This window comes from Salmo salar, unplaced genomic scaffold (assembly GCF_905237065.1).
Source record: "Salmo salar unplaced genomic scaffold, Ssal_v3.1, whole genome shotgun sequence".
In the NCBI taxonomy this organism is placed as follows: domain Eukaryota; kingdom Metazoa; phylum Chordata; class Actinopteri; order Salmoniformes; family Salmonidae; genus Salmo; species Salmo salar.
The window spans coordinates 4,577-31,628 of record NW_025547965.1 but is presented as its reverse complement, the minus strand read 5'-3'; the positions used below and the strand labels follow the sequence as shown (position 1 = coordinate 31,628).

The 27,052-nt window shown below is 46.1% G+C and overlaps 1 long non-coding RNA gene across 1 annotated transcript; it reads left to right on the top strand.

Moving 5' to 3' along the window:
- Positions 1 to 8,471: 8,471 nt before the first annotated feature.
- On the top strand, positions 8,472 to 26,830 carry LOC123732535 (uncharacterized). The gene is made up of 3 exons (XR_006763201.1): positions 8,472 to 8,700; positions 10,614 to 10,732; positions 26,714 to 26,830. It is a non-coding gene; the product is annotated as an uncharacterized lncRNA (long non-coding RNA).
- Positions 26,831 to 27,052: the final 222 nt, after the last annotated feature.

Sequence of the window (27,052 nt, the reverse complement as noted above, 5' to 3'; positions counted from 1 at the left end):
ACTAGACAACCGTGGCTTGCTAGTTGCTATTTAGGGTGACACACCCAGCAGTTTGGTCTCTTCAATATTCCGAATAACTCTCCTATCCTTTCTATATCTATATGAAGTCCCTACACTCCAACCACCTCGGGTCTCTTGGCCCTCCCAGCCATACGGGAGGGCAGCTCCCTCTCAACCCAGTCCAAGCTCTTCTCTGTCCTGGCACCCCAATGGTGGAACCAGCTTCTTCCTGAAGCTAGGACAGCAGACTCCCTGCCCATCTTCTGAAAACATCTGAACCCACCCTCTTCAAAGAGTATTTTAAACAATCCCACAGCACCCCCTCCCTATAATTATAATAATTTATACACTGTAAATTGACAACAACTAAGACCAAAAAGAGATTATATTTGAGAAGAACAATTATTTCCTACCTTGATGACATAGAGACACCATCACGGCTTATTTTTTATTTGTGGGAATACTTGGGAACAGATTTCCGAAATTAAACTAATTAAACAAATGTAATGAATTCCTGGTGATTATACGATATTTTTTGCCCCAAAACAAAACAAAAATTACAATATATGTATATATATATATATATATATATTACATGACCAAAAGTATGTATATCATTTTGTTGTTGTTGTTTGTGGACAGGAGCTGTGTCTACACAGCTGCATTCCCCAGCACCAAGTCTTCCTGTTGAAACACATCCTCCTCCTCTTCAATAGAAGTCAGTAAAGTGTAAACTTCAGAGAGCTTCCTTTGTGGGTTCTGGCTGCCTCCCCTGTATATATACCTCACTAGTTACACTAACCTGAACACACTGACCCGACTCACTAGTTACACTAACCTGAACACACTGACAGACTAACTAGTTACACTAACCTGAACACACTGACCCGACTCACTAGTTACACTAACCTGAACACACTGACAGACTAACTAGTTACACTAACCTGAACACACTGACCCGACTCACTAGTTACACTAACCTGAACACACTGACCCGACTCACTAGTTACACTAACCTGAACACACTGACCCGACTCACTAGTTACACTAACCTGAACACACTGACAGACTAACTAGTTACACTAACCTGAACACACTGACAGACTAACTAGTTACACTAACCTGAACACACTGACAGACTAACTAGTTACACTGACCTGAACATACTGACCCGACTCACTAGTTACACTGACCTGAACACACTGACATACTAACTACTTACACTAACCTGAACACACTGACAGACTAACTAGTTACACTAACCTGAACACACTGACAGACTAACTAGTTACACTAACCTGAACACACTGACAGACTAACTAGTTACACTAACCTGAACACACTGACAGACTAACTAGTTACACTGACCTGAACACACTGACAGACTAACTAGTTACACTGACCTGAACACACTGACATACTAACTAGTTACACTAACCTGAGCACACTGACAGACAGCTCTGTTTCTTCAAACCCTCCACTTCATCTAAGAGGTGTATTCATGAAACTAAACCCCCACTTTAATGGTTGTTTGCTTTGTTACAGCATGCATGCAGCAAACTCACACACCGAGGGCTACACAGAGGCCCCGACCCTTGAACCCAGGTCCGGCCAGCTAATTACAAGATGGAGGACAAATATCAGGGTTGTGTCGTGGAGCTAAGTGACTATAGTGTCCAGACCTAATGATAAGGCCACAGTTAATCGTTATTACCCGTCTTCACCAGGCTTGTTATTTAAAAGTAAGACGTTGAGAATGTGAGAGAGCTGGCCGTTCCAGAGCCCCAGGGCTGAGTCCCTTTATGTAGAGAGCTGGCCGTTCCAGAGCCCCAGGGCTGAGTCCCTTTATGTAGAGAGCTGGCTGTTCCAGAGCCCCAGGGCTGAGTCCCTTTATGTAGAGAGCTGGCCGTTCCAGAGCCCCAGGGCTGAGTCCCTTTATGTAGAGAGCTGGCCGTTCCAGAGCCCCAGGGCTGAGTCCCTTTATGTAGAGAGCTGGCCGTTCCAGAGCCCCAGGGCTGAGTCCCTTTATGTAGAGAGCTGGCCGTTCCAGAGCCCCAGGGCTGAGTCCCTTTATGTAGAGAGCTGGCCGTTCCAGAGCCCCAGGGCTGAGTCCCTTTATGTAGAGAGCTGGCCGTTCCAGAGCTCCAGGGCTGGAGTCCCTTTATGTAGAGAGCTGGCCGTTCCAGAGCCCCAGGGCTGAGTCCCTTTATGTAGAGAGCTGGCCGTTCCAGAGCCCCAGGGCTGAGTCCCTTTATGTAGAGAGCTGGCCGTTCCAGAGCCCCAGGGCTGAGTCCCTACTGGTATTCTATTCTCTTTATGCTGCGTTATGTTTAACCAGGACCCATAGGGCTCTGGTCAAAAGCAGTGAACTACAGTACCCTACAGAATAGGGTGCGATTTGGTACGCAATTCCAGACATACTGTAGACACTCTGACAATGGAAACAGTTGTCACTTTGATTGAACTGATGTGACTGTCATCCATACTGTGGAAATGTACTGACTCAGGGATCTGCTCAGCTGTTTACATAATCAATACAGCATATGAACAACAGTCAGGTCAATACTCTAGGTGGAAAAGACAACGGAAAATATGTCCTGTACATTCTAACCCTTGTAAAAGAGACCCCCCCTTTAAATAAAGGTAAAATGTGCATACCAGAGATTGTAAAAAACTAAATTGTGTGTTTCCCTGTACAGGCCCCGGGACATACTGTTACTGGTCCTACGTCCTTCCCTGGGGAAGACAAGAAGAGGACAGGAGATGGACATTGGGCATTACTATTGACCAGGACTCATACTGTATGTAACCCAGTGGGAAGCAGCATGACAACGATGTGACAAGGATGTGACATAATAATCTGACTGTAAAATGGAAAGGTATCTGGGAATGAGGACAAGAAGGGAGTGTGCGAGTGTGTGTGTGCATGCGAGTGTGTGTGTGCATGTGTGTGTGTGTGTCCGAGTGCTTGTGTATGTAAGAGTGTATGTGTGTGTGCGTGTGTGCATGTGAGTGTTTGTGTGTGTGTGCATTCATGTGAAATATTGAAATGATTGTTTGTCACACATTTCCCACAAAAACAATCTTACACTTCACATTCAGTTGTATAGTTTCTCTCCGATGCTTCAGAACAGCAGTTTGAATAAGAAATCAGAATAGCCTACGGTATCGAGACAGACTGTTGAATCCCAATGACCTTTAAATTGTTTATGACGGAGACAGACGGCAGAGAGAGAGCCATATGGTCGAGGCTCAATGAACTCCGTATCAACTCTAAGGTTGCAATCCAAATGGCATCTTGTTCCCTACACAGTGTACTACTTTTAGGGCTCTGGTCAAACCTAGTGCACTATGTGTAGGGAATATGGTGCCATTTGGGACTCAGAACTAATGCATTTATTCATTCTATATTCGATTCTGTTCAGGGAGGCGGGTTCATGCGGAGTGCAGATCTGTTGTCCGACTCGATTCCTGGGGTCCTGAGAGGAGCTGTCACTCAGGGTCCGCTGGGAACTGAACGAAAGGAGGCACTGAGCTCTGAAAGAGAGAGAGAAAGAAGAGAGAGAAATAGAGAGGAGAGAGAGGAGAGAGAGAGGAGAGAGAGATGCTTAGCTTGTTGAAATGTAGTTGGGTACTTTGAGCCAAAGGTTAAAGTTAAAGTTTTTCAATGCAACATTACTTAGAAAGGCAGAAAGATATCTCACTTTCGTATAGAATTTATTCAGAAAGTTAACAATTGGTAGGCTTTTCTCGTTGGAGTCTAATGTTGTGCTGCATGTACAGTAGTCCAGAACAGGGAATAATGTATTATGTGTAGAGGGCCCAGGAGAGATTGAGAGCCTAGTATCCGGCAGTACAGGGCTTGGATACGGCAGACAGAGACCTGTTGTTCAGACAGTGCAGGGCTTGGATACGGCAGACAGAGACCTGTTGTTCAGACAGTACAGGGCTTGGATATGGCAGACAGAGACCTGTTGTTCAGACAGTGCAGGGCTTGGATATAGCAGACAGAGAGAGACCTGTTGTTCAGACAGTGCAGGGCTTGGATACGGCAGACAGAGACCTGTTGTTCAGACAGTGCAGGGCTTGGATACGGCAGACAGAGACCTGTTGTTCAGACAGTGCAGGGCTTGGATACGGCAGACAGAGACCTGTTGTTCAGACAGTACAGGGCTTGGATACGGCAGACAGAGACCTGTTGTTCAGACAGTGCAGGGCTTGGATACGGCAGACAGAGACCTGTTGTTCAGACAGTGCAGGGCTTGGATACGGCAGACAGAAACCTGTTGTAGAACAGGCCAGGACAAACTTCACACAGATTCTTTCAAAGCTCAAACGCTCCAGTTCTGTTTGAAGCTACCTAGCTGTGATTACTGCTCTGTTTTCTACTGTGGTGGTCGACTGCTTGTGTTTCCAATTTAGTAGAAGTTGGATGAGACCCTGCAATTGTACATGTCATTTTTATCTGAAGGAAATAAGGCTGTTACAACACAACTGGTATCCAATACACACATACAAAATGGGAACGTTCTTGGGGGGCTGACTGGATTTAGGGGAAATATCTGTTACTGTCCACTAAAACGTACTTGATATGTTAGCCCCCTCTCTCTCTCTCTCTCTCTCTCTCTCTCTCTCTCTCTCTCTCTCTCTTTCTCTCTCTCTCTCTCTCTCTCTCACTCTCTCTCTCTCTCTCTCTCTCTCTCACTCTCTCTCTCTCTCGCTCTCTCTCTTTCTCTCGCTCTCTCTCTTTATCTCTCTCTCTCTCTCTCTCTCTCTCTCTCTTTATCTCTCTCTCTCTTTATCTCTCTCTCTCTCTCAATTCAATTCCAAGGGCTTTATTGGCATGGGAAACATATGTTAACATTGCCAAAGCATGTGACATAGATTATAAACAAAAGTGAAATAAACAATACAAAAAATGAACAATAGACATTACACTCACAACAGTTCCAAAGGAATAGAGACATTTCAAATGTCATATTATGTCTATGTACAGTCTTTGTGGGTCTGTGTGATCTGAGGGAAATATGTGTCTCTAATATGGTCATACATTTGGCAGGAAGTTAGGAAGTGCAGCTCAGTTTCCACCTCATTTTGTGGGCAGTGTGTACATAGCCTGTCTTCTCTTGAGAGCCAGGTCTGCCTACATCAGCCTCTCTCAATAGCAAGGCTATGATCACCGAGTCTGTACATAGTCAAAGCTTTCCTTAAGTTTGGATCAGTCATAGTGGTCAGGTATTCTGCCACTGTGTTCTCTCTGTTTAGGGCCAAATATCATTCTCGTTTGCTCTGTTTTTTTGTAAATTCTTTCCAATGTGTCAAGTAACTATCTTTTTGTTTTCTCATGATTTGTTTGGGTCTAATTGTCTCTCTCTCTCCCAGCACCCCCACACAGACAATCCATATATTCAGCAGCATCTCATTGCAGTGTGATAGTGTTGAAAGGAACTGATTCCTACCCAGCAGCCATTGGATGCTCCCAGCCTAGTCAAAGACAGGTGAAATGACATCATTGGGACTGTCATACCATCTGGTTTACCCTCTCTCTCTGGGAGCAAGGGTCTGGGTTTCCCTCTCTCTCTGGGAGCAAGGGTCTGGGTTTCCCTCTCTCTCTGGGAGCAAGGGTCTGGGTTTCCCTCTCTCTCTGGGAGCAAGGGTCTGGGTTTCCCTCTCTCTCTGGGAGCAAGGGTCTGGGTTTCCCTCTCTCTCTGGGAGCAAGGGTCTGGGTTTCCCTCTCTCTCTGGGAGCAAGGGTCTGGGTTTCCCTCTTTCTCTGGGAGCAAGGGTCTGGGTTTCCCTCTCTCTCTGGGAGCAGCTGGGAGGGTGTAGGTCTCCCTCTCTCTCTGGGAGCAGCTGGGAGGGTGTAGGTCTCCCTCTCTCTCTGGGAGCAAGGGTCTGGGTTTCCCTCTCTCTCTGGGAGCAGCTGGGAGGGTGTAGGTCTCCCTCTCTCTCTGGGAGCAGCTGGGAGGGTGTAGGTCTCCCTCTCTTTCTGGGAGCAGCTGGGAGGTCTGGGTTTCCCTCTCTCTCTGGGAGCAGCTGGGAGGGTGTAGGTCTCCCTCTCTCTCTGGGAGCAGCTGGGAGGGTGTAGGTCTCCCTCTCTCTCTGGGAGGGTGTAGGTCTCCCTCTCTCTCTGGGAGGGTCTAGGTCTCCCTCTCTCTGGGAGGGTGTAGGTCTCCCTCTCTCTCTGGGAGGGTCTAGGTCTCCCTCTCTCTCTGGGAGCAGCTGGGAGGGTGTAGGTCTCCCTCTCTCTCTGGGAGCAGCTGGGTGGGTGTAGGTCTCCCTCTCTCTCTGGGAGCAGCTGGGAGGGTGTAGGTCTCCCTCTCTCTGGGAGCAGCTGGGAGGGTGTAGGTCTCCCTCTCTCTGGGAGCAGCTGGGAGGGTGTAGGTCTCCCTCTCTCTGGGAGCAGCTGGGAGGGTGTAGGTCTCCCTCTCTCTCTGGGAGCAGCTGGGAGGGTGTAGGTCTCCCTCTCTCTCTGGGAGCAAGGGTCTGGGTTTCCCTCTCTCTCTGGGAGCAGCTGGGAGGGTGTAGGTCTCCCTCTCTCTCTGGGAGCAGCTGGGAGGGTGTAGGTCTCCCTCTCTCTGGGAGGGTGTAGGTCTCCCTCTCTCTCTAGGAGCAGCTGGGAGGGTGTAGGTCTCCCTCTCTCTCTGGGAGCAGCTGGGAGGGTGTAGGTCTCCCTCTCTCTGGGAGCAGCTGGGAGGGTGTAGGTCTCCCTCTCTCTCTGGGAGCAGCTGGGAGGGTGTAGGTCTCCCTCTCTCTCTAGGAGCAGCTGGGAGGGTGTAGGTCTCCCTCTCTCTCTAGGAGCAGCTGGGAGGGTGTAGCTCTCCCTCTCTCTCTGGGAGCAGCTGGGAGGGTCTGGGTTTCCCTCTCTCTCTGGGAGCAGCTGGGAGGGTGTAGGTCTCCCTCTCTCTCTGGGAGCAGCTGGGAGGGTGTAGGTCTCCCTCTCTCTGGGAGGGTGTAGGTCTCCCTCTCTCTCTGGGAGGGTGTAGGTCTCCCTCTCTCTCTGGGAGGGTCTAGGTCTCCCTCTCTCTGGGAGCAGCTGGGAGGGTGTAGGTCTCCCTCTCTCTGGGAGGGTGTAGGTCTCCCTCTCTCTCTGGGAGGGGCTGGCTGGGAGGGTCTAGGTCTCCCTCTCTCTGGGAGCAGCTGGGAGGGTGTAGGTCTCCCTCTCTCTCTAGGAGCAGCTGGGTGGGTGTAGGTCTCCCTCTCTCTCTAGGAGCAGCTGGGAGGGTGTAGGTCTCCCTCTCTCTCTGGGAGCAGCTGGGAGGGTGTGGGTCTCCCTCTCTCTCTGGGAGCAAGGGTCTGGGTTTCCCTCTCTCTCTAGGAGCAGCTGGGAGGGTGGAGGTCTCCCTCTCTCTCTGGGAGCAGCTGGGAGGGTCTGGGTCTCCCTCTCTCTCTGGGAGCAGCTGGGTGGGTGTAGGTCTCCCTCTCTCTGGGAGCAGCTGGGAGGGTGTAGGTCTCTCTCTCTCTGGGAGCAGCTGGGAGGGTGTAGGTCTCCCTCTCTCTGGGAGGGGCTGGCTGGGAGGGTGTAGGTCTCCCTCTCTCTGTGAGCAGCTGGGAGGGTGTAGGTCTCTCTCTCTCTGGGAGGGGCTGGCTGGGAGGGTGTAGGTCTCCCTCTCTCTCTGGGAGCAGCTGGGAGGGTGTAGGTCTCCCTCTCTCTGTGAGCAGCTGGGAGGGTGTAGGTCTCTCTCTCTCTGGGAGCAGCTGGGAGGGTGTAGGTCTCTCTCTCTCTGGGAGGGGCTGGCTGGGAGGGTGTAGGTCTCCCTCTCTCTGGGAGGGGCTGGCTGGGAGGGGAGAGGTGTTAGGAGGACAGACAGACCAGAATAGTGCACTATATAGGGAAAAGGGTGCTCTTTTGGTTCTGATCAAACGAAGTGCACTATATAGGAAATAGGGTGCCATTTGGGATGGTCTATGGACGATGGATGGGAGGTTTGTAGGGAAAGAGGATGAGGGGCATTGATGCTACAGTACAGCTGGTGTGGAGTGGAGTTTATTCCAGAGCCGCAATGCTGCACAATTTACTATTACCCACGTTTCAAATTACGCTGTCCCAAAAGACAAGTCAACTAAAATAAGGCCCTATTCCTAGGGAATTTTCAAATGTTCATTAGATATTACGCAACAGCCATTCAAGGCACAACTTAGCGTAGATGTATGTTTAAATGTATAGTCACTTGGTGCGGTCACAGCCTCAGAGCACCAGAGAGCGCGCAACAGAATGTGTCGAAGCACCTGCTCAGCTTCCACCATTCCAATCCAGTCGGTGTCAGACATAACAATGCTGTGACAACTAACGATAGAGCTGAATTACCATTTCCTGAGTGTTAAAACCTACATTCGGTTACAAGTCGTTTACTTGACAAGTCCTGTCGAGGGAAAGTGCCTGAGGGTTTTGTCGAATTCCACCCTCCCGTTTTGCTCCGTCCTTCTGTTCCGCAGCAATTGGTCGATTTCTTTTCTTTTTTCCCCCCGTCAGTCCACAGGATGAAATGAGGTGAAGGAAGGAGAGAGAGAAGTAGAGGGGGATGAATAGCCGAAGGGATGGGTGAATAACGACGCAAGAAACAGCCACCCCCAGTTTTAGTGTGGACTGACTGACGGAATAGTTGACTGAGAGAGGCTGAAACAAACCAGGGAGACAGACACACACTCTGGGGATTGAGAGGATCCGTGGGAAATAGGAGCGTTTAGGATTTGATGATTTGTGAGTTATGGATTGCTATTTCATTAATTCAGTATGGAATTTGTTTTGTTTGGAGTGCTTAGCCTTTATTTATTATGGTCCTTTACTCCACGCTCTCAAAGGCAATCAAGTGGATAGGTTGACTTGATCAAGTATACTGATAAATGACCAAATGAATTGTAAACGAATTGAAAGTTGTAGAATTGAACTAAACTTGTGGGAATCTTCTCATCGGTTTCCTGTCGGGTGCACAAGTTAACGATGAACTTCTGAACTAGGCACTGTGATAGTTGCACAACTGGGGTAATCTAAGCCATTCAAATGTTTTTGTGTGTCTATAAATCAAGTCAGAAATTATTTTGATGTATTACTAACTATCATTATTATGGTCTTCGTGGAATTTCATTGTAAATACAAAAAAAAGAAACATGTTTATTTTCCGGTTGTTTCCAGGGCGACAAGGTGCGTTTTGTTCCTATCTCATCTTCTATTGACGTGTAGGCTACATAGTTCAGCTTGATGAGGTGTATTTTGATTGGACAGCGTTTAGGGATTACTACTTCACGAGTTTCATCAGCAGTTTCAGCTTTCAAACTGAATGTGCTGATTCATGTATACTTCTTCATTTGAAGAATAATTGGCCATAAGGGTTTACAAGTAGGGGGAAAAAACATCCAGTGTTTGTCAGCAAATAGTTACTTCCCATTGGAAACAAACTGGTTGAATCAACGGTGTTTCCACGTCATTTAAACAACGATAAATAAATGTGATAACATTGAAACAACGTGGGAAACTGTCATCAAACTGTAAAAAAAAAAACATATCCCTTTTTCACCCAACTTTTAACCTAAATCCAATGACAACATATTTTCTTGTTTTGGTTCAATTGTATTGCATAAGTATAGCAAATAATAGTTTTGAAGAAAACATTTTATGCTTTTGCTTGTATAAAATAGTTAAATGTCTAAATGATATCTCTGTCGTGAAGTCAATGTCCAGGCTTAGTTTGATGGACACAGATGCCAGGATTATGCTGTACAGTATCTCTCTATATAAAGATACATTTTGACACATTATTCACTTATATGTCATTTTCAGCCTACTGCCCTACAGCAGTCCTATGTGGCAGTATTGTACTAGCTTCCTCCATTCCTGTGCTGCTGTTACAATCTGCCTGTCTCGTCAAAGCCTTAATGATGAGTGACAGACAAGTTGAGCTCTGCTTGTTCTCAATGTCAACAATGGCACTCAAGAAATGTTCTCTTGGGCCTGTCCGTCAAAATGTAACAAAGTCCTCTACTGTTCTGTTTCCAACTTCCCATTCTCAAAGTGACTCTGATCTTCCCCTTTTTCCCCTCACTCCCTTCTGCCTGCCCCCACTTGAGACAGGCTGGGCCTCGACACTGAAAAAGCCCTATAGCTATGGACGTCTGTTACTACTCAATGCTGGTCTCTCTCTCTGTCTCTCTCTCTCAATTTCAATTTTCAATTTAAGGGGCTTTATTGGCATGGGAAACATATGTTTACATTGCCAAGGGAAGTAAACACTCTCACTCTCATACACTCTCTCTCTCTCTCTCTCTCTCTCTCTCTCTCTCTCTCTCTCTCTCTCTCTCTCTCTCTCATTCACTCTCTCTCTCATTCTCTGTCTATCTGTCATTCTCTCTCTCTCCCCCTCTCTCTCTCTCCCTCTCGCTCTCTCTCTCTCTCTCTCTCTCTCATTCTCTTTCTTTCTCTCTCATTCTCTCTCATTCTCTGTCTCTCTGTCCTTCTCTCTCTCCCCCTCTCTCTCTCCCCCCTCTCTCTCTCTCTCTCTCTCCCTCTCTCTCTCTCATCATTATTCCTAAAACCTCTTTCTAGCGCTCTCCAAAGCCCACAGCTGTGGCAGTCAGGCAGTGTTAAATAGTCTGTATTTTTCCTCCTCTCCCCGCTAGGTGCAGAAGGAGCATCACAGTTGTAAGGATGCTGATTGTAGGACTCCCAATAAGGACATGGTGTCCTCTGCTCTTCCTGGTGTTGGCTGTACATTTCCCAGCCCCTGCCCAGGGTCAAGGTAAGGACTACACTGTGACTGGATGATTACCCAAATGCTTCCGTTGGTGGTCTCCTCTGTCAGTTCCTCTTTTGATGTGCAGATTTGGTCCCATTTCATTCCATCTCTTACTGTATGTGGACATGCCATTTCACCCCACACCATGTCTTTGTTTTACATTCAAATAATACCATTTGATTCTAGTTTTGTGTTTGTCATGCTTTTTCATGTTTTTTGTTGTTGTAAAGAATATTATTTGGGTGTAATCATATACATTTTTACATGGAGCATAAACCGAGCCTTATAATGAGATATAAGGTCCAGTCACAGAAGCACATCTGATTGCTATCATGCTTAGCTGGGCTGCCGACTTGATATCCTCAAGATGATTCAGTCATCTATCATGCAACAACCTTCACCTGTGGTCAATGGAAGAACCCTGTGGAGCTGGTCTCGTTTGGTCTGGTCTTGGAGACAAACTGGGTTTAAATACTATTCGCAATTATTTCAAATACTTTTTTTATCTGTGCTTGATTGAGCCTGCCTGCTTTAATTGGGCAATAGAATAATCTCAAAATGGCAAACCCTCAAACCCATCTGGCACTCTAGGCAGACTCAGTCAACCCCCCCCAAATAGTTGAAAGATTTTGAATAGTATGTGAACCCAGGTCTGCTGTGAGCGGATCGGAAAGGGAGAATATTCAGGATCCTATCTGAGGGGGGGTACATATGATAACGTCCTCCAGGGACACATCAACATTTAATTGTCTTGGCTGTGTGCTGCTTGGATGTAGCTCAGCTAAACATTCCATCCAGGCCTTGGAGTGAAATGATCCCGATGGCCAGAAGTAAAGTCTGCGTCCCCAAATGACACCCTATTCCCTATGTAGTACACTACTTTTAACCAGGGCCCATAGGGCTCATAGGGCTCTGGTCAAAAGTAGTGCACTATATAGGGAATAAGGTGCCATTCGGGATGCAGGCAAAGTAAAGCATCTGGTGCCGGAGTGGAGGCTCTGTGGACTGGTGTGGAGCAGACCTGGGTTCATCTGGTGTGGGAGTGGAGGCTCTGTGGACTGGTGTGGAGCAGACCTGGGTTCATCTGGTGTGGGAGTGGAGGCTCTGTGGACTGGTGTGGAGCAGACCTGGGTTCATCTGGTGTGGGAGTGGAGGCTCTGTGGACTGGTGTGGAGCAGACCTGGGTTCATCTGGTGTGGGAGTGGAGGCTCTGTGGACTGGTGTGGAGCAGACCTGGGTTCATCTGGTGTGGGAGTGGAGGCTCTGTGGACTGGTGTGGAGCAGACCTGGGTTCATCTGGTGTGGGAGTGGAGGCTCTGTGGACTGGTGTGGAGCAGACCTGGGTTCATCTGGTGTGGGAGTGGAGGCTCTGTGGACTGGTGTGGAGCAGACCTGGGTTCATCTGGTGTGGGAGTCGAGGCTCTGTGGACTGGTGTGGAGCTGACCTGGGTTCATCTGGTGTGGGAGTCGAGGCTCTGTGGACTGGTGTGGAGCTGACCTGGGTTCGATTAGTATTTGTTTTCTTTCAAATACTTGGAAAGTTCAGTTAAGCTTGTCTGGCGCAGTGGAACCAATGGGATAGCCCCAACTCCCAAGAGTGTCATCCCTGTCCATCTGGTAGTCCAGGCAGGCTCAATCAAACCATTAACAAATACTATTTGAACCCAGGTCTGGTGTGAAGAGGGGGATTTCTGGCTCCTGTCTGTGGAGGGTGTATATATAATGTATATCTGGTCTGCATGTCTCTCCCCCACGGCTACTGACTCCTGTCTGTGGAGGGTGTATATATAATGCATATCTGGTCTGCACGTCTCTCCCCCACGGCTACTGACTCCTGTCTGTGGAGGGTGTATACATAATGTATATCTGGTCTGCACGTCTCTCCCCACGGCTACTGACTCCTGTCTGTGGAGGGTGTATACATAATGTATATCTGGTCTGCACGTCTCTCCCCCACGGCTACTGACTCCTGTCTGTGGAGGGTGTATACATAATGTATATCTGGTCTGCACGTCTCTCCCCCACGGCTACTGACTCCTGTCTGTGGAGGGTGTATATATAATGTGTAACTGGTCTGCACGTCTCTCCCACACGGCTACTGACTCCTGTCTGTGGAGGGTGTATATATAATGTATATCTGGTCTGTACGTCTCTCCCCCACGGCTACTGACTCCTGTCTGTGGAGGGTGTATATATAATGTGTAACTGGTCTGCACGTCTCTCCCCCACGGCTACTGACTCCTGTCTGTGGAGGGTGTATATATAATGTGTAACTGGTCTGCACGTCTCTCCCCACGGCTACTGACTCCTGTCTGTGGAGGGTGTATATATAATGTGTAACTGGTCTGCACGTCTCTCCCCCACGGCTACTGACTCCTGTCTGTGGAGGGTGTATATATAATGTATATCTGGTCTGCACGTCTCTCCCCCACGGCTACTGACTCCTGTCTGTGGAGGGTGTATATATAATGTATATCTGGTCTGTACGTCTCTCCCCCACGGCTACTGGCTCCTGTCTGTGGAGGGTGTATATATATAATGTGTAACTGGTCTGCACGTCTCTCCCCCACGGCTACTGACTCCTGTCTGTGGAGGGTGTATATATAATGTGTAACTGGTCTGCACGTCTCTCCCCCACGGCTACTGACTCCTGTCTGTGGAGGGTGTATATATAATGTATATCTGGTCTGTACGTGTCACGTTCCTCGTATTCTCCCTCATCGGAAGATATGTCGAAATCACTCGATGACCAATACGCAGCAGGTTGACTGTTCCACATCATCTTTATTTTAGATGGAAACGACAAAACAAAATAAACACTCAGAGGAGAAAGGTGACAGTTTCACAGGTGAAACGAAACACAGTGCAAAATTACAATTACCCACAAAAATCAAACACAAACACACCCCACTATATGGGACTCTCAATCAAAGGCAGATAGACAACACCTGCCTTCAACTGAGAGTCCCAACCCCAATTAACCCAACAGACATACACTCACCAAACTCCACATAGAAATACCTGACCTAGAACCTACCCCAACACTCACAACCCCACTATACCATAACCAAACATAACTGCCACGTCCTGACCAAATATAATACAAAAAAACCTAAGTATATGGTCAGGACGTGACATTACCCCCCCTAAAGGTGCATACACTGAATGCACAAAACCAACAGAAAAAAAAAAAAAAAACAACACACAATTAACCTCCTAACTAAAGGGAGGGAAGGGAGGGTGGCTGCCGTCAACGACGGCACAGTGCTACACCCCCCTCCCCAACCCACCTATATTGGAGGTGGCTCGGTTCTGGCCTACTGTCCAACAGACCGTAGACAGACCTGTTGGGCTTAGGACAGTAGGCAGACTTCTTTGGTTCTGGTTCGTGGGCCGACTCCGTCGGTCCCAGGCTGTAAGCAGACTCCTTCGGTTCTGGGTTGTAGGCAGAATCATCACAGTCATAGTTAATCAACTTTATTTTAGAATTGTGACCAGACTCACCCGGTTCTGGGTCACAGGCAGCTCCCCTCAGTCCCGGGTCGCAAGAGGTTGTCGGATACTCTGGTCTGCACCCCGGTGTCGGATCCTCTGGGCCGCACCCGGTGTCGGATCCTCCGACGGCCCTGACCCAGGATTCACCAGGCTGGGGAGACATGATGGATGCCTGGCCCTGGGCACAGGCACAGGACTCACCAGGCTGGGGAGACCCACTGAAGGCCTGGTCCTGGGAGGTGGCACAGGATGAACCAGGATGGGGAGACCCACTGGAGGCCTGGTCCGAGGAGGTGGCACAGGACGGACCAGGATGGGGAGACCCACTGGAGGCCTGGTCCTGGGAGGTGGCACAGGATGAACCAGGATGGGGAGACCCACTGAAGGCCTGGTCCTGGGAGGTGGCACAGGACTCAGCAGGCTGGGGAGACCCACTGAAGGCCTGGTCCTGGGAGGTGGCACAGGATGAACCAGGATGGGGAGACCCACTGGAGGCCTGGTCCGAGGAGGTGGCACAGGACGGACCAGGATGGGGAGACCCACTGAAGGCCTGGTCCTGGGAGGTGGCACAGGATGAACCAGGATGGGGAGACCCACTGGAGGCCTGGTCCGAGGAGGAGGCACAGGATAAACCGGGCTGTGGGGGAGCACTGGAGTTCTGGTACGGACACTCTTTACCCACACTCCAGGCTGAATGCCCACTTTGGCCCGGCACGGGCGGAGAGCAGGCATTGGGCGAACTGGACCCTCCCAGCGCTCTGGAGACACAGTGCGCAACGCCGGCGCAGGATAACCTGGACCGAGGAGGCGCACTGGAGACCAGACGCGCTGAGCTGGCACCATCCGCCCTGGCTCGATGCCTGCACTCGCATGGCACTTGCGGGGGCTGGTATGTAGCGCACCGGGCTTTGAACGCGCACTGGGGACACCGTGCGCTCCACAGCATAACACGGTGTCTTACCAGTACCACGCTGCTTCCGGTAAGCACGGGGAGTTGGCTTAGGTCTACCACCTGACTCCGCCAATCTCCCCGTGTGCCCCCCCCAAAAAAATTGTGGGGCTGCCTCCCGTGTCCGTTGCGCTCCCTCTCCTCATACCAGCGCCTCTCAGCTCTCGCCGCCTCGATCTCCCACTGTGGGCGGCGATAATCGCCAGCTTGAGTCCATGGTCCTTTCCCGTCCAGGATTTCCTCCCAAGTCCATGACTCCAGATAGCTTTTCTCCTGGTGCCTCTCCTTGTGCTGCTCCTTCCTCTGCTGCTTGGTCCGTTGTTGGTGGGTAATTCTGTCACGTTCCTCGTATTCTCCCTCATCGGAAGATATGTCGAAATCACTCGATGACCAATACGCAGCAGGTTGACTGTTCCACATCATCTTTATTTTAGATGGAAACGACAAAACAAAATAAACACTCAGAGGAGAAAGGTGACAGTTTCACAGGTGAAACGAAACACAGTGCAAAATTACAATTACCCACAAAAATCAAACACAAACACACCCCACTATATGGGACTCTCAATCAAAGGCAGATAGACAACACCTGCCTTCAACTGAGAGTCCCAACCCCAATTAACCAAACAAACATACACTCACTAAACTCCACATAGAAATACCTAACCTAGAACCTACCCCAACACTCACAACCCCACTATACCATAACCAAACATAACTGCCACGTCCTGACCAAATATAATACAAAAAAACCTAAGTATATGGTCAGGACGTGACAGTACGTCTCTCCCCCACGGCTACTGACTCCTGTCTGTGGAGGGTGTAATAATGTGTAACTGGTCTGCACGTCTCTCCCCCACGGCTACTGACTCCTGTCTGTGGAGGGTGTATATATAATGTGTAACTGGTCTGCACGTCTCTCCCCCACGGCTACTGACTCCTGTCTGTGGAGGGTGTATATATAATGTGTAACTGGTCTGCACGTCTCTCCCCACGGCTACTGACTCCTGTCTGTGGAGGGTGTATATATAATGTGTAACTGGTCTGCACGTCTCTCCCCCACGGCTACTGACTCCTGTCTGTGGAGGGTGTATATATAATGTGTATCTGGTCTGTACGTCTCTCCCCCACGGCTACTGACTCCTGTCTGTGGAGGGTGTATATATAATGTGTAACTGGTCTGCACGTCTCTCCCCCACACCTCTCTGCTCGGGTCAAGCTAGGCCACTTACCATTTCCTGTATATATAATACACTGGGAGGTCCATTTGTTGCAAAAGAAGAGATTTTAGGTTATTTGAACCCCCCGTCACCACTGTCTTTCATCTCCTATTGTAGTGGACACTGGACACAACTAGCTGCTACAACCTGTAACAGCCAACCTCTACCTGTCTTTGGGCCCCCAGTGTGTTGTCTGGTCAGGCTCTGGGGTCAGTGGCATGCTGTTTCATATGACAGAGTCCTTCACTAATGATTCTCTATTGATTCCATGTCTGACTGTATGGGTCAGCTTCGTGCTGTTCTCCAAATGGCATCAGATTAGCTTTTAGTTACCTAATTAGAAAAACAAGGTGTTTCATTTCAACGTGTTAAAATCTAGATTGGTGAATTTGTATGTGTAGGGAGAGATGCTGATGAGAGTGTCAGAAAAACAGTTCAATAAAACCAAACAGATTGTTGTGTTTTCAATGACCTACACAGTAGAGTACCCTCTTACAATAAGAGGCTCCAAAAGGGTTCTTCTGCTGTCCCCATAGGAGCACCCTTTTTGGTTCCAGGTAGAACCCTTTTGGTTCCAGGTAGAACCCTTTTGGGTTCCATGTAGAACCCTCTGTGGAAAGGATTCTACATGGAACCTCAAAAGGTTTACCTGGAACCAAAAGGGTTCTTTAAAGGGTTTTCGTATGGGGACAGTTCTCAAAGGGTTTTCCTATGGGGACAGTTCTCGAAGGGTTTTCCTATGGGGACAGTTCTCAAAGGGTTTTCCTATGGGGACAGTTCTCAAAGGGTTTTCCTATGGGGACAGTTCTCAAATGGTTTTCCTATGGGGACAGTTCTCAAAGGGTTTTCCTATGGGGACAGTTCTCAAAGGGTTTTCCTATGGGGACTGTTCTCAAAGGGTTTTCCTATGGGGACAGTTCTCAAAGGGTTTTCCTATGGGGACAGTTCTCAAAGGGTTTTTCTATGGGGACAGTTCTCGAAGGGTTTTCCTATGGGGACAGTTCTCAAAGGGTTTTCCTATGGGGACAGTTCTCAAATGGTTTTCCTATGGGGACAGTTCTCAAAGGGTTTTCCTATGGGGACAGTTCTCAAAGGGTTTTTCTATGGGGACAGTTCTCGAAGGGTTTTCCTATGGGGACAGTTCTCAAAGGGTTTTCCTATGGGGACAGTTCTCAAATGGTTTTCCTATGGGGACAGTTCTCAAAGGGTTTCCCTATGGGGACAGTTCTCAAAGGGTTTTCCTATGGGGACTGTTCTCAAAGGGTTTTCCTATGGGGACAGTTCTCAAAGGGTTTTCCTATGGGGACAGTTCTCAAAGGGTTTTCCTATGGGGACAGTTCTCAAAGGGTTTTCCTATGGGGACAGTTCTCAAAAGGTTTTCCTATGGGGACAGTTCTCAAAGGGTTTTCCTATGGGGACTGTTCTCAAAGGGTTTTCCTATGGGGACAGTTCTCAAAAGGTTTTCCTATGGGGACAGTTCTCAAAAGGTTTTCCTATGGGGACAGTTCTCAAAGGGTTTTCCTATGGGGACAGCTGAAGAACCCTTTTAAGGTTCTAGATAGCATCTTATTTTCTAAGAGTGTAGAGTGTAGAGGGGTCATAATGGCCTGTGTTGTTAATGCTACTGTGTTAATGTTCATTTTAAATCCATGTCTGGGGTTTCATTTAGGCCTGGATGAGTAGAATGAAGAACATATTGACATTCTATGTAAACCTAATTCACATTATCCAAAGAACTCTTGGTCAATATCTCTTCTCTAATCCCCACATTTGTAGTATTTAACATGACAGTACTCTTAACCAACTTTGACTGAACGGCACCGAATGTATACTGCAGCCTCATTCTCCACGTGGTGTGATCGAGGACTAGCAGAACAGTCTTAATATTTAAATACCCTCAGCAGGGATTTACGCACCATGCTGGTAACAGATACATGTTCAAAACAGATGAAGCGAGGCCTTAGTCAGGTAGGTGAGCAGCGTGCCGAGAGAGGGAAGACAGACAGACAGACAGACAAACAGACAGACAGACAGACAGACAGACAGACAGACAGACAGACAGACAGACAGACAGACAGACAGACAGACAGACAGACAGACAGACAGACAGACAGACAGACAGACAGACAGACAGACAGACAGGTAAAGGGCTCAGAGGATTCAGGGATAAGTGCTATCTGCCACAACAGAAGACTCCTCACATGGAGGAGAGGAGAGGAGAGAGGGATGAGAGGAGAGGGATGAGAGGAGAGAGGGATGAGAGGAGAGAGGGATGAGGGGAGAGAGGGATGAGAGGGATGAGAGGAGAGAGGGATGAGAGGAGAGAGGGATGAGAGGAGAGGGATGAGAGGAGAGAGGGATGAGAGGGGAGAGGGATGAGAGGAGAGAGATGAGAGGAGAGGGATGAGAGGAGAGAGGGATGAGAGGAGAGAGGGATGAGAGGGATGAGATGAGAGGAGAGAGGGATGAGAGGAGAGAGGGATGAGAGGGATGAGATGAGAGGGATGAGAGGAGCGAGGGATGAGATGAGCGAGGGATGAGAGGAGAGGGATGAGATGAGAGGAGAGAGAGATGAGGGATGAGATGAGTGACAATGACATGCTGATAGACAAGGGTGGAACAATGACATGCTGATAGACAAGGGTGGAAAAATGACATGCTGATAGACAAGGGTGGAATAATGACATGCTGATAGACAAGGGTGGAACAATGACATGCTGATAGACAAGGGTGGAATAATGACATGCTGATAGACAAGGGTGGAACAATGACATGCTGATAGACAAGGGTGGAATAATGACATGCTGATAGCCAAGGGTGGAATAATGACATGCTGATAGACAAGGGTGGAACAATGACATGCTGATAGCCAAGGGTGGAATAATGACATGCTGATAGACAAGGGTGGAACAATGACATGCTGATAGACAAGGGTGGAACAATGACATGCTGATAGACAAGGGTGGAATAATGACATGCTGATAGCCAAGGGTGGAATAATGACATGCTGATAGACAAGGGTGGAACAATGACATGCTGATAGACAAGGGTGGAATAATGACATGCTGATAGACAAGGGTGGAACAATGACATGCTGATAGCCAAGGGTGGAATAATGACATGCTGATAGACAAGGGTGGAACAATGACATGCTGATAGACAAGGGTGGAATAATGACATGCTGATAGACAAGGGTGGAACAATGACATGCTGATAGACAAGGGTGGAACAATGACATGCTGATAGACAAGGGTGGAACAATGACATGCTGATAGCCAAGGGTGGAACAATGACATGCTGATAGCCAAGGGTGGAATAATGACATGCTGATAGCCAAGGGTGGAATAATGACATGCTGATAGACAAGGGTGGAACAATGACATGCTGATAGCCAAGGGTGGAACAATGACATGCTGATAGCCAAGGGTGGAACAATGACATGCTGATAGACAAGGGTGGAACAATGACATGCTGATAGCCAAGGGTGGAACAATGACATGCTGATAGACAAGGGTGGAATAATGACATGCTGATAGCCAAGGGTGGAATAATGACATGCTGATAGACAAGGGTGGAACAATGACATGCTGATAGCCAAGGGTGGAACAATGACATGCTGATAGCCAAGGGTGGAATAATGACATGCCGATAGCCAAGGGTGGAATAATGACATGCTGATAGCCAAGGGTGGAACAATGACATGCTGATAGCCAAGGGTGGAATAATGACATGCCGATAGCCAAGGGTGGAATAATGACATGCTGATAGCCAAGGGTGGAACAATGACATGCTGATAGCCAAGGGTGGAATAATGACATGCTGATAGCCAAGGGTGGAACAATGACATGCTGATAGCCAAGGGTGGAATAATGACATGCTGATAGCCAAGGGTGGAACAATGACATGCTGATAGACAAGGGTGGAATAATGAAATGCATCACATCATGAAGGAATCCCTCTCACAGCTACTGTATTCATCTGTGGAAGCCTCGACTCACAATAGTGTTCCACTGTTCCTCTAGGAATCCTCCACACCCTCATCCTCACACAGAGCAAATGGACATTCCCTGATCTATCAGGGAATGAGCGGAGGGTTGCTGCCATCAATATCTCAGGTGCCACATACTGCCGATGTTCCCTTGACAGGAATGTAACCCCTGCTGCAGCCTCTCCCACCTTATGTGTGTATATTAGCGCGTTGACAAAAGCAGAAGACTAATGTCTATCTGGACTAATAAACATCCTATCCTCCGTCAACTCAATTCATGTGCAGTGACTCAGACAGTACAAATGGAAAGTACTTAAAGATGGGAATTTATGAATTTGTAGCTACTTCTGGCCAGGCAGGTGGTGTTAAATACCTCACATTAAATTCACATCTAGTATCCAGTCATTATTTAATTGTCATTTCTGTTTCCCAGGTGGTGTTAAATACCTCACATTAAATTCACATCTAGTATCCAGTCATTATTTAATTGTCATTTCTGTTTCCCAGGTGGTGTTAAATACCTCACATTATATTCACATCTAGTATCCAGCCATTATTTAATTGTCATTTCTGTTTCCCAGGAGGTTTTAAATACCTCACATTATATTCACATCTAGTATCCAGTCATGATTTAATTGTCTTTTCTGTTTCCCAGGGGGTGTTCTAGACCTGTATAACTGTTTAAGGTGTCACCAAATGTCTCTATTCATTACAAACCTATGTTGATACACACGGTTAGATAAAACACTAGAGATCACAGCATATGTTCAGGTTATGGACTGAACAGGAATTTCAGGATATATTTACTCAGCACACATTTATAAAAATGTAAAACTGAAATATGACATTTTCATAATAAGTATTCAGACCCTTTATTCAGTACTTTGCTAAAGCACCTTTGGCAGCAACTACAGCCTCGACTCTTCTTGAGTGTGACGCTACAAGCTTGGCACACCTGTATTTGGGGAGTTTCTCCAATTCTTCTCTGCAGATCCTCTCAAGCTCTGTCAGGTTGGATGGGGAGCGTCGCTGCACAGCTATTTTCAGGTCTCTCCAGAGATGTTCGATCGGGTTCAAGTCTGGGCTCTGGCTTGGCCACTCAAGGACATCCGTGCTTCTACACCTGCATTGCTTGCTGTTTGGGGTTTTAGGCTGGGTTTCTGTACAGCACTTTGAGATATCAGCTGATGTAAGAAGGGCTTTATAAATACATTTGATTTGATTCAGAGACTTGTCCCAAAGCCTCTTCTGCATTGTCTTGGCTGTGTGCTTAGGGTTGTTGTCCTGTTGGAAGGTGAACCTTTGCCCCAGTCTGAGGTCCTGAGCGCTTTGGAGCAGGTTTTCACCAAGGATCTCTCTGTACTTTGCTCCGTTCATCTTTCCCTCGATCCTGTCTAGTCTCCCAGTCCCTGTCGCTGAAAAACATCCCATAGCATGATGCTGCCACCACCATGCTTCCCTGTAGGGATGGTGCCAGGTTTCCTCTAGACGTGATGCTTGGCATTCAGGCCAAAGAGTTCAATCTTGGTTTCATCAGACCAGAGAATCTTGTTTCTCATGGTCTGAGAGTCCTTTAGGTGCCTTTCGGCAAACTCCAAGCGGGCTGTTATGTGCCTTTTACTGAGGAGTGGCTTCCGTCTGGCCACTCTACCATAAAGGCCTGATTGGTGGAGTGCTGCAGAGATGTTTGTCCTTCTGGAAGGTTCTCGCATCTCCACAGAGGAAATCTGGAGCTCTGTCAGAGTGACCATCTGGTTCTTGGTCACCTCCCTGACCAAGGACCTTCTCCCCCGATTGCTCAGTTTGGCCAGGGGCGGCCAGCTCTAGGAAGATTCTTGGTGGTTCCAAATCTCTTCCATTTAAGAATGATGGAGGCCACTGTGTTCTTGGGGATCTTCAATGCTGCAGACATGTTTTGGTATCCTTCCCCAGATCTGTGCCTTGATACAATCCTGTCTCGGAGCTCTACGGACAATTCCTTCGACCTCATGGCTTGGTTTTTGCTCTGACATGCACTGTCAACTGTAGGACCTTTATTTAGACAGGTGTGTGCCTTTCCAAATCATGTCCAATCAATTGAATTTACCACAGGTGGACTCCAATCAAGTTGTAGAAACATCTCAAGGATCATCATTGGAAACAGGATGCACCTGAGCTCAATTTCAAGTCTCATAGCAATGGGTCTGAATACTTATGTACTTAAGTTATTATTATACTTTTTTTATGTATACATTTGAAAAAAATATCTAAAAACCTGTTTTCGCTTTGTGATTATGGGGTATTGTGTGTAGATTGATGAGGAACAAATAATATGTAATACATTTTAGAGTAAAGCTGTAACATAACAAAATGTGGAAAAAAGTCAAGGGGTCTGAAAACTTTCCGAATGCACTGTATTTACTGAACACAGAAACAACCCCCAGATGAATTCCTATCAGGTTTATAGGAGATATTTACTGAACACAGAAACAACCCCCAGATGAATTCCTATCAGGTTTATAGGAGATATTTACTGAACACAGAAACAACCCCCAGATGAATTCCTATCAGGTTTATAGGAGATATTTACTGAACACAGAAACAAACCAACCAGATGAATTCCTATCAGGTTTATAGGAGATATTTACTGAACACAGAAACAACCCCCAGATGAATTCCTATCAGGTTTATAGGAGATATTTACTGAACACAGAAACAACCCCAGATGAATTCCTATCAGGTTTATAGGAGATATTTACTGAACACAGAAACAACCCCCAGATGTCCTTCGTTTAGAGATATTTACCGAACACAGAAACAACCCCCAGGAATTCCTATCAGGTTTATAGGAGATATTTACTGAACACAGAAACAACCCCCAGATGAATTCCTATCAGGTTTATAGGAGATATTTACTGAACACAAGAAACAACCCCCAGATGAATTCCTATCAGGTTTATAGGAGATATTTACTGAACACAGAAACAACCCCAGATGAATTCCTATCAGGTTTATAGGAGATATTTACTGAACACAGAAACAACCCCAGATGAATTCCTATCAGGTTTATAGGAGATATTTACTGAACACCGGAAACAACCCCAGATGAATTCCTATCAGGTTTATAGGAGAATATTTACTGAACACAGAAACAACCCCCAGATGAATTCCTATCAGGTTTATAGGAGATATTTACTGAACACAGAAACAACCCCCAGATGAATTCCTATCAGGTTTATAGGAGATATTTACTGAACACAGAAACAACCCCCAGATGAATTCCTATCAGGTTTATAGGAGATATTTACTGAACACAGAAACACCCCCGATGAATTCCTATCAGGTTTATAGGAGATATTTACTGAACACAGAAACAACCCCCAGATGAATTCCTATCAGGTTTATAGGAGATATTTACTGAACACAGAAACAACCCCCAGATGAATTCCTATCAGGTTTATAGGAGATATTTACTGAACACAGAAACAACCCCCAGATGAATTCCTATCAGGTTAGTGATCATATCTATTTCTCTGACCTAAAGGTTTCCCTCTATCCTTCAGCGTTTATTTATAGCTTGTGCCAGATTGTATATAACCTTACATGCCTATATTCTTCATAATAAACAGCTTCAAGTCCCTATATGTTAGATACTGTAGTAGATTCATAGATTTATAGGCATGTAAAGATTACATTGGTACCCATTCTACTCCTTGCAAGGAGAAACAAACACCACTGTGTTTGTTGGCCTGGGCATAGAGCCTTGTCTTTTCAACTTCTCAGTGTCTTCTCAACTTCTCATTGTCTTCTCAACTTCTCATTGTCTTCTCAACTTCTCATTGTTTTCTCAACTTCTCATTGTCTTCTCAACTTCTCATTGTCTTCTCAACATCTCATTGTTTACTCAACTTCTCCTTGTCTTCTCAACCTCTCCTTGTCTTCTCAACTTCTCATTGTCTTCTCAACTTCTCCTTATCTTCTCATCTTCTCATTGTCTTCTCAACGTATCATTGTCTTCTCAACCTCTCCTTGTCTTCTCAACTTCTCATTGTCTTCTCAACTTTCCATTGTCTTTTCAACTTCTCATTGTCTTCTCAACCTCTCCTTGTCTTCTCAACTTCTCATTGTCTTCTCAACTTCTCATTGTCTTCTCAACTTCTCATTGTCTTCTCAACTTTCAACTTCTCATTGTCTTCTCATCTTCTCAACTTTCCATTGTCTTCTCAACTTCTCATTGTCTTCTCAACTTCTCATTGTCTTCTCAACTTCTCATTGTTTTCTCAACTTCTCATTGTCTTCCCAACTTCTCATTGTCTTCTCAACTTCTCATTGTTTTCTCAACTTCTCATTGTCTTCTCAACTTCTCATTGTCTTCTCAACTTCTCATTGTTTTCTCAACTTCTCATTGTCTTCCCAACTTCTCATTGTCTTCTCAACTTCTCATTGTTTTCTCAACTTCTCATTGTCTTCTCAACTCAAAAGGTGGGAATGTAGTAGTGTGGTTCTGGTGACTAGTTTGTAGTTCAACTAACAGAATGTAGACCAAGTGAATGGTGAAAGTGCTATGCACCAACCTTATGAATAGTTCTGTGTCAGTCTCAGGTAGTATTATTTCACCGTACTACTGGAATAATGTCTGTCCATAGTTGGGAAAAAGGACTACCACTTTACATTTGGTTGTTCTTAATGGCTACAAGAAACACCATGCTGTTACATGGTACTAAGAAGTAAGAGCAACTTCATGTAAAAAAAGTCTCATTCTCTTCCTCATAGCAGCCTGCGTATAGAAACGCCAGATAGCATCAATATCTAGCTATAGCCTAGAGAATGTCTTCCACTGACTGTTCTTTCCATCGGGACAGCAGGTGAAGCTGATTGATTCTCCATCAACTGAGAGATCAAACATTTACTGACTCTTAACAGTCTGCAGCACCTGTCTTTTTGAAAGGAAATGTCGATGCTGTCATCGGCTTAGAAATGCTAGCCTGGAATCCCATCTGATTTGCTCTGTTTCACAATTATTTTACATGAAACAAAGTTTATCAGTTGGGATTTCAGGCTCTAAAAATGCCCCTCCCTTCTTACTAGGTAACAAATTGTGTCTCAAAAAGTAAAAGAATATGACTGACATTTAAGAACCCTCTTTGTCTATAACTGTTTGTTGTGCAATATGTTATTGGACAACAATATGTTATTCTACAACAATATGTTATTTTACAACAATATGTTATTGGACAACAATATGTTATTCTACAACAATATGTTATTTTACAACAATATGTTATTCTACAACAATATGTTATTTTACAACAATATGTTATTCTACAACAATATGTTATTTTACAACAATATGTTATTCTATAACAATATGTTATTTTACAACAATATGTTCTTTTACAACAATATGTTATTGGACAACAATATGTTATTTTACAACAATATATTATTCTACAACAATATGTTATTTTACAACAATATGTTATTTTACAACAATATGTTATTTTACAACAATATGTTATTCTACAACAATATGTTATTTTACAACAATATGTTATTTTACAACAATATGTTATTTTACAACAATATGTTATTGGACAACAATATGTTATTTTACAACAATATGTTATTTTACAACAATATGTTATTCTATAACAATATGTTATTTTACAACAATATGTCATTTTACAACAATATGTTATTTTACAACAATATGTTATTTTACAACAATATGTTATTGGACAACAATATGTTATTTTACAACAATATGTTATTCTACAACAATATGTTATTTTACAACAATATGTTATTGGACAACAATATGTTATCCAATATGTTTTCCAATATGTTATTGTGTTATACCAGAATGGGTTGTCTTTGTAGATGTCTGTTCAATGTCTGGGTGTGATTAACCTGGCTGATGTGTAGTTCTGTAGTGGCACTAACACCTGCTGGGGATTGTATCTGTGTGTGATGAACCTGGCTGATGTGTAGTTCTGTAGTGGCACTAACACCTGCTGGGGATTGTATCTGTGTGTGATGAACCTGGCTGATGTGTAGTTCTGTAGTGGCACTAACACCTGCTGGGGATTGTATCTGTGTGTGATTAACCTGGCTGATGTGTAGTTCTGTAGTGGCACTAACACCTGCTGGGGATTGTATCTGCCTCCCAAATCACACCCTATTCCGTCTGTGGTGCACTACTTTCAATCAGAGTCCTATGGGCCCTGGTAAAAAGTAGTGCACTACCCTATAGGCCCTGGTCTGTATTCTGTATTCAACATATTAATCATCAATACACAAACTGTAACTGAATGAGTCAGTGTTAATGATAGTCTATTGTTGTTCTGTTTCAGTTCCAGCTCCCAGAAGATTACGTTTTAAAGTGCTGGGTACGAGCAAATTACATGTATCTTGGAAAGAGCCGAAAGGGAATGTCGACGGCTATAGAGTTTTATACCACAGTGAACCGGGTAAGATATCTAATAATCTGTCTATGCCTTTAGTTGATGTACACATTCTATGGTATATAGTCCAGAATAGTCGAAGCTCAATCAGTCTGGTCCCGTGCTGTATGGGCTGTATCAGTCTGGTCCCATGCTGTATCAGTCTGGTCCCATGCTGTATGGTCTGTATCAGTCTGGTCCCATGCTGTATGGTCTGTATCAGTCTGGTCCATGCTGTATGGTCTGTAT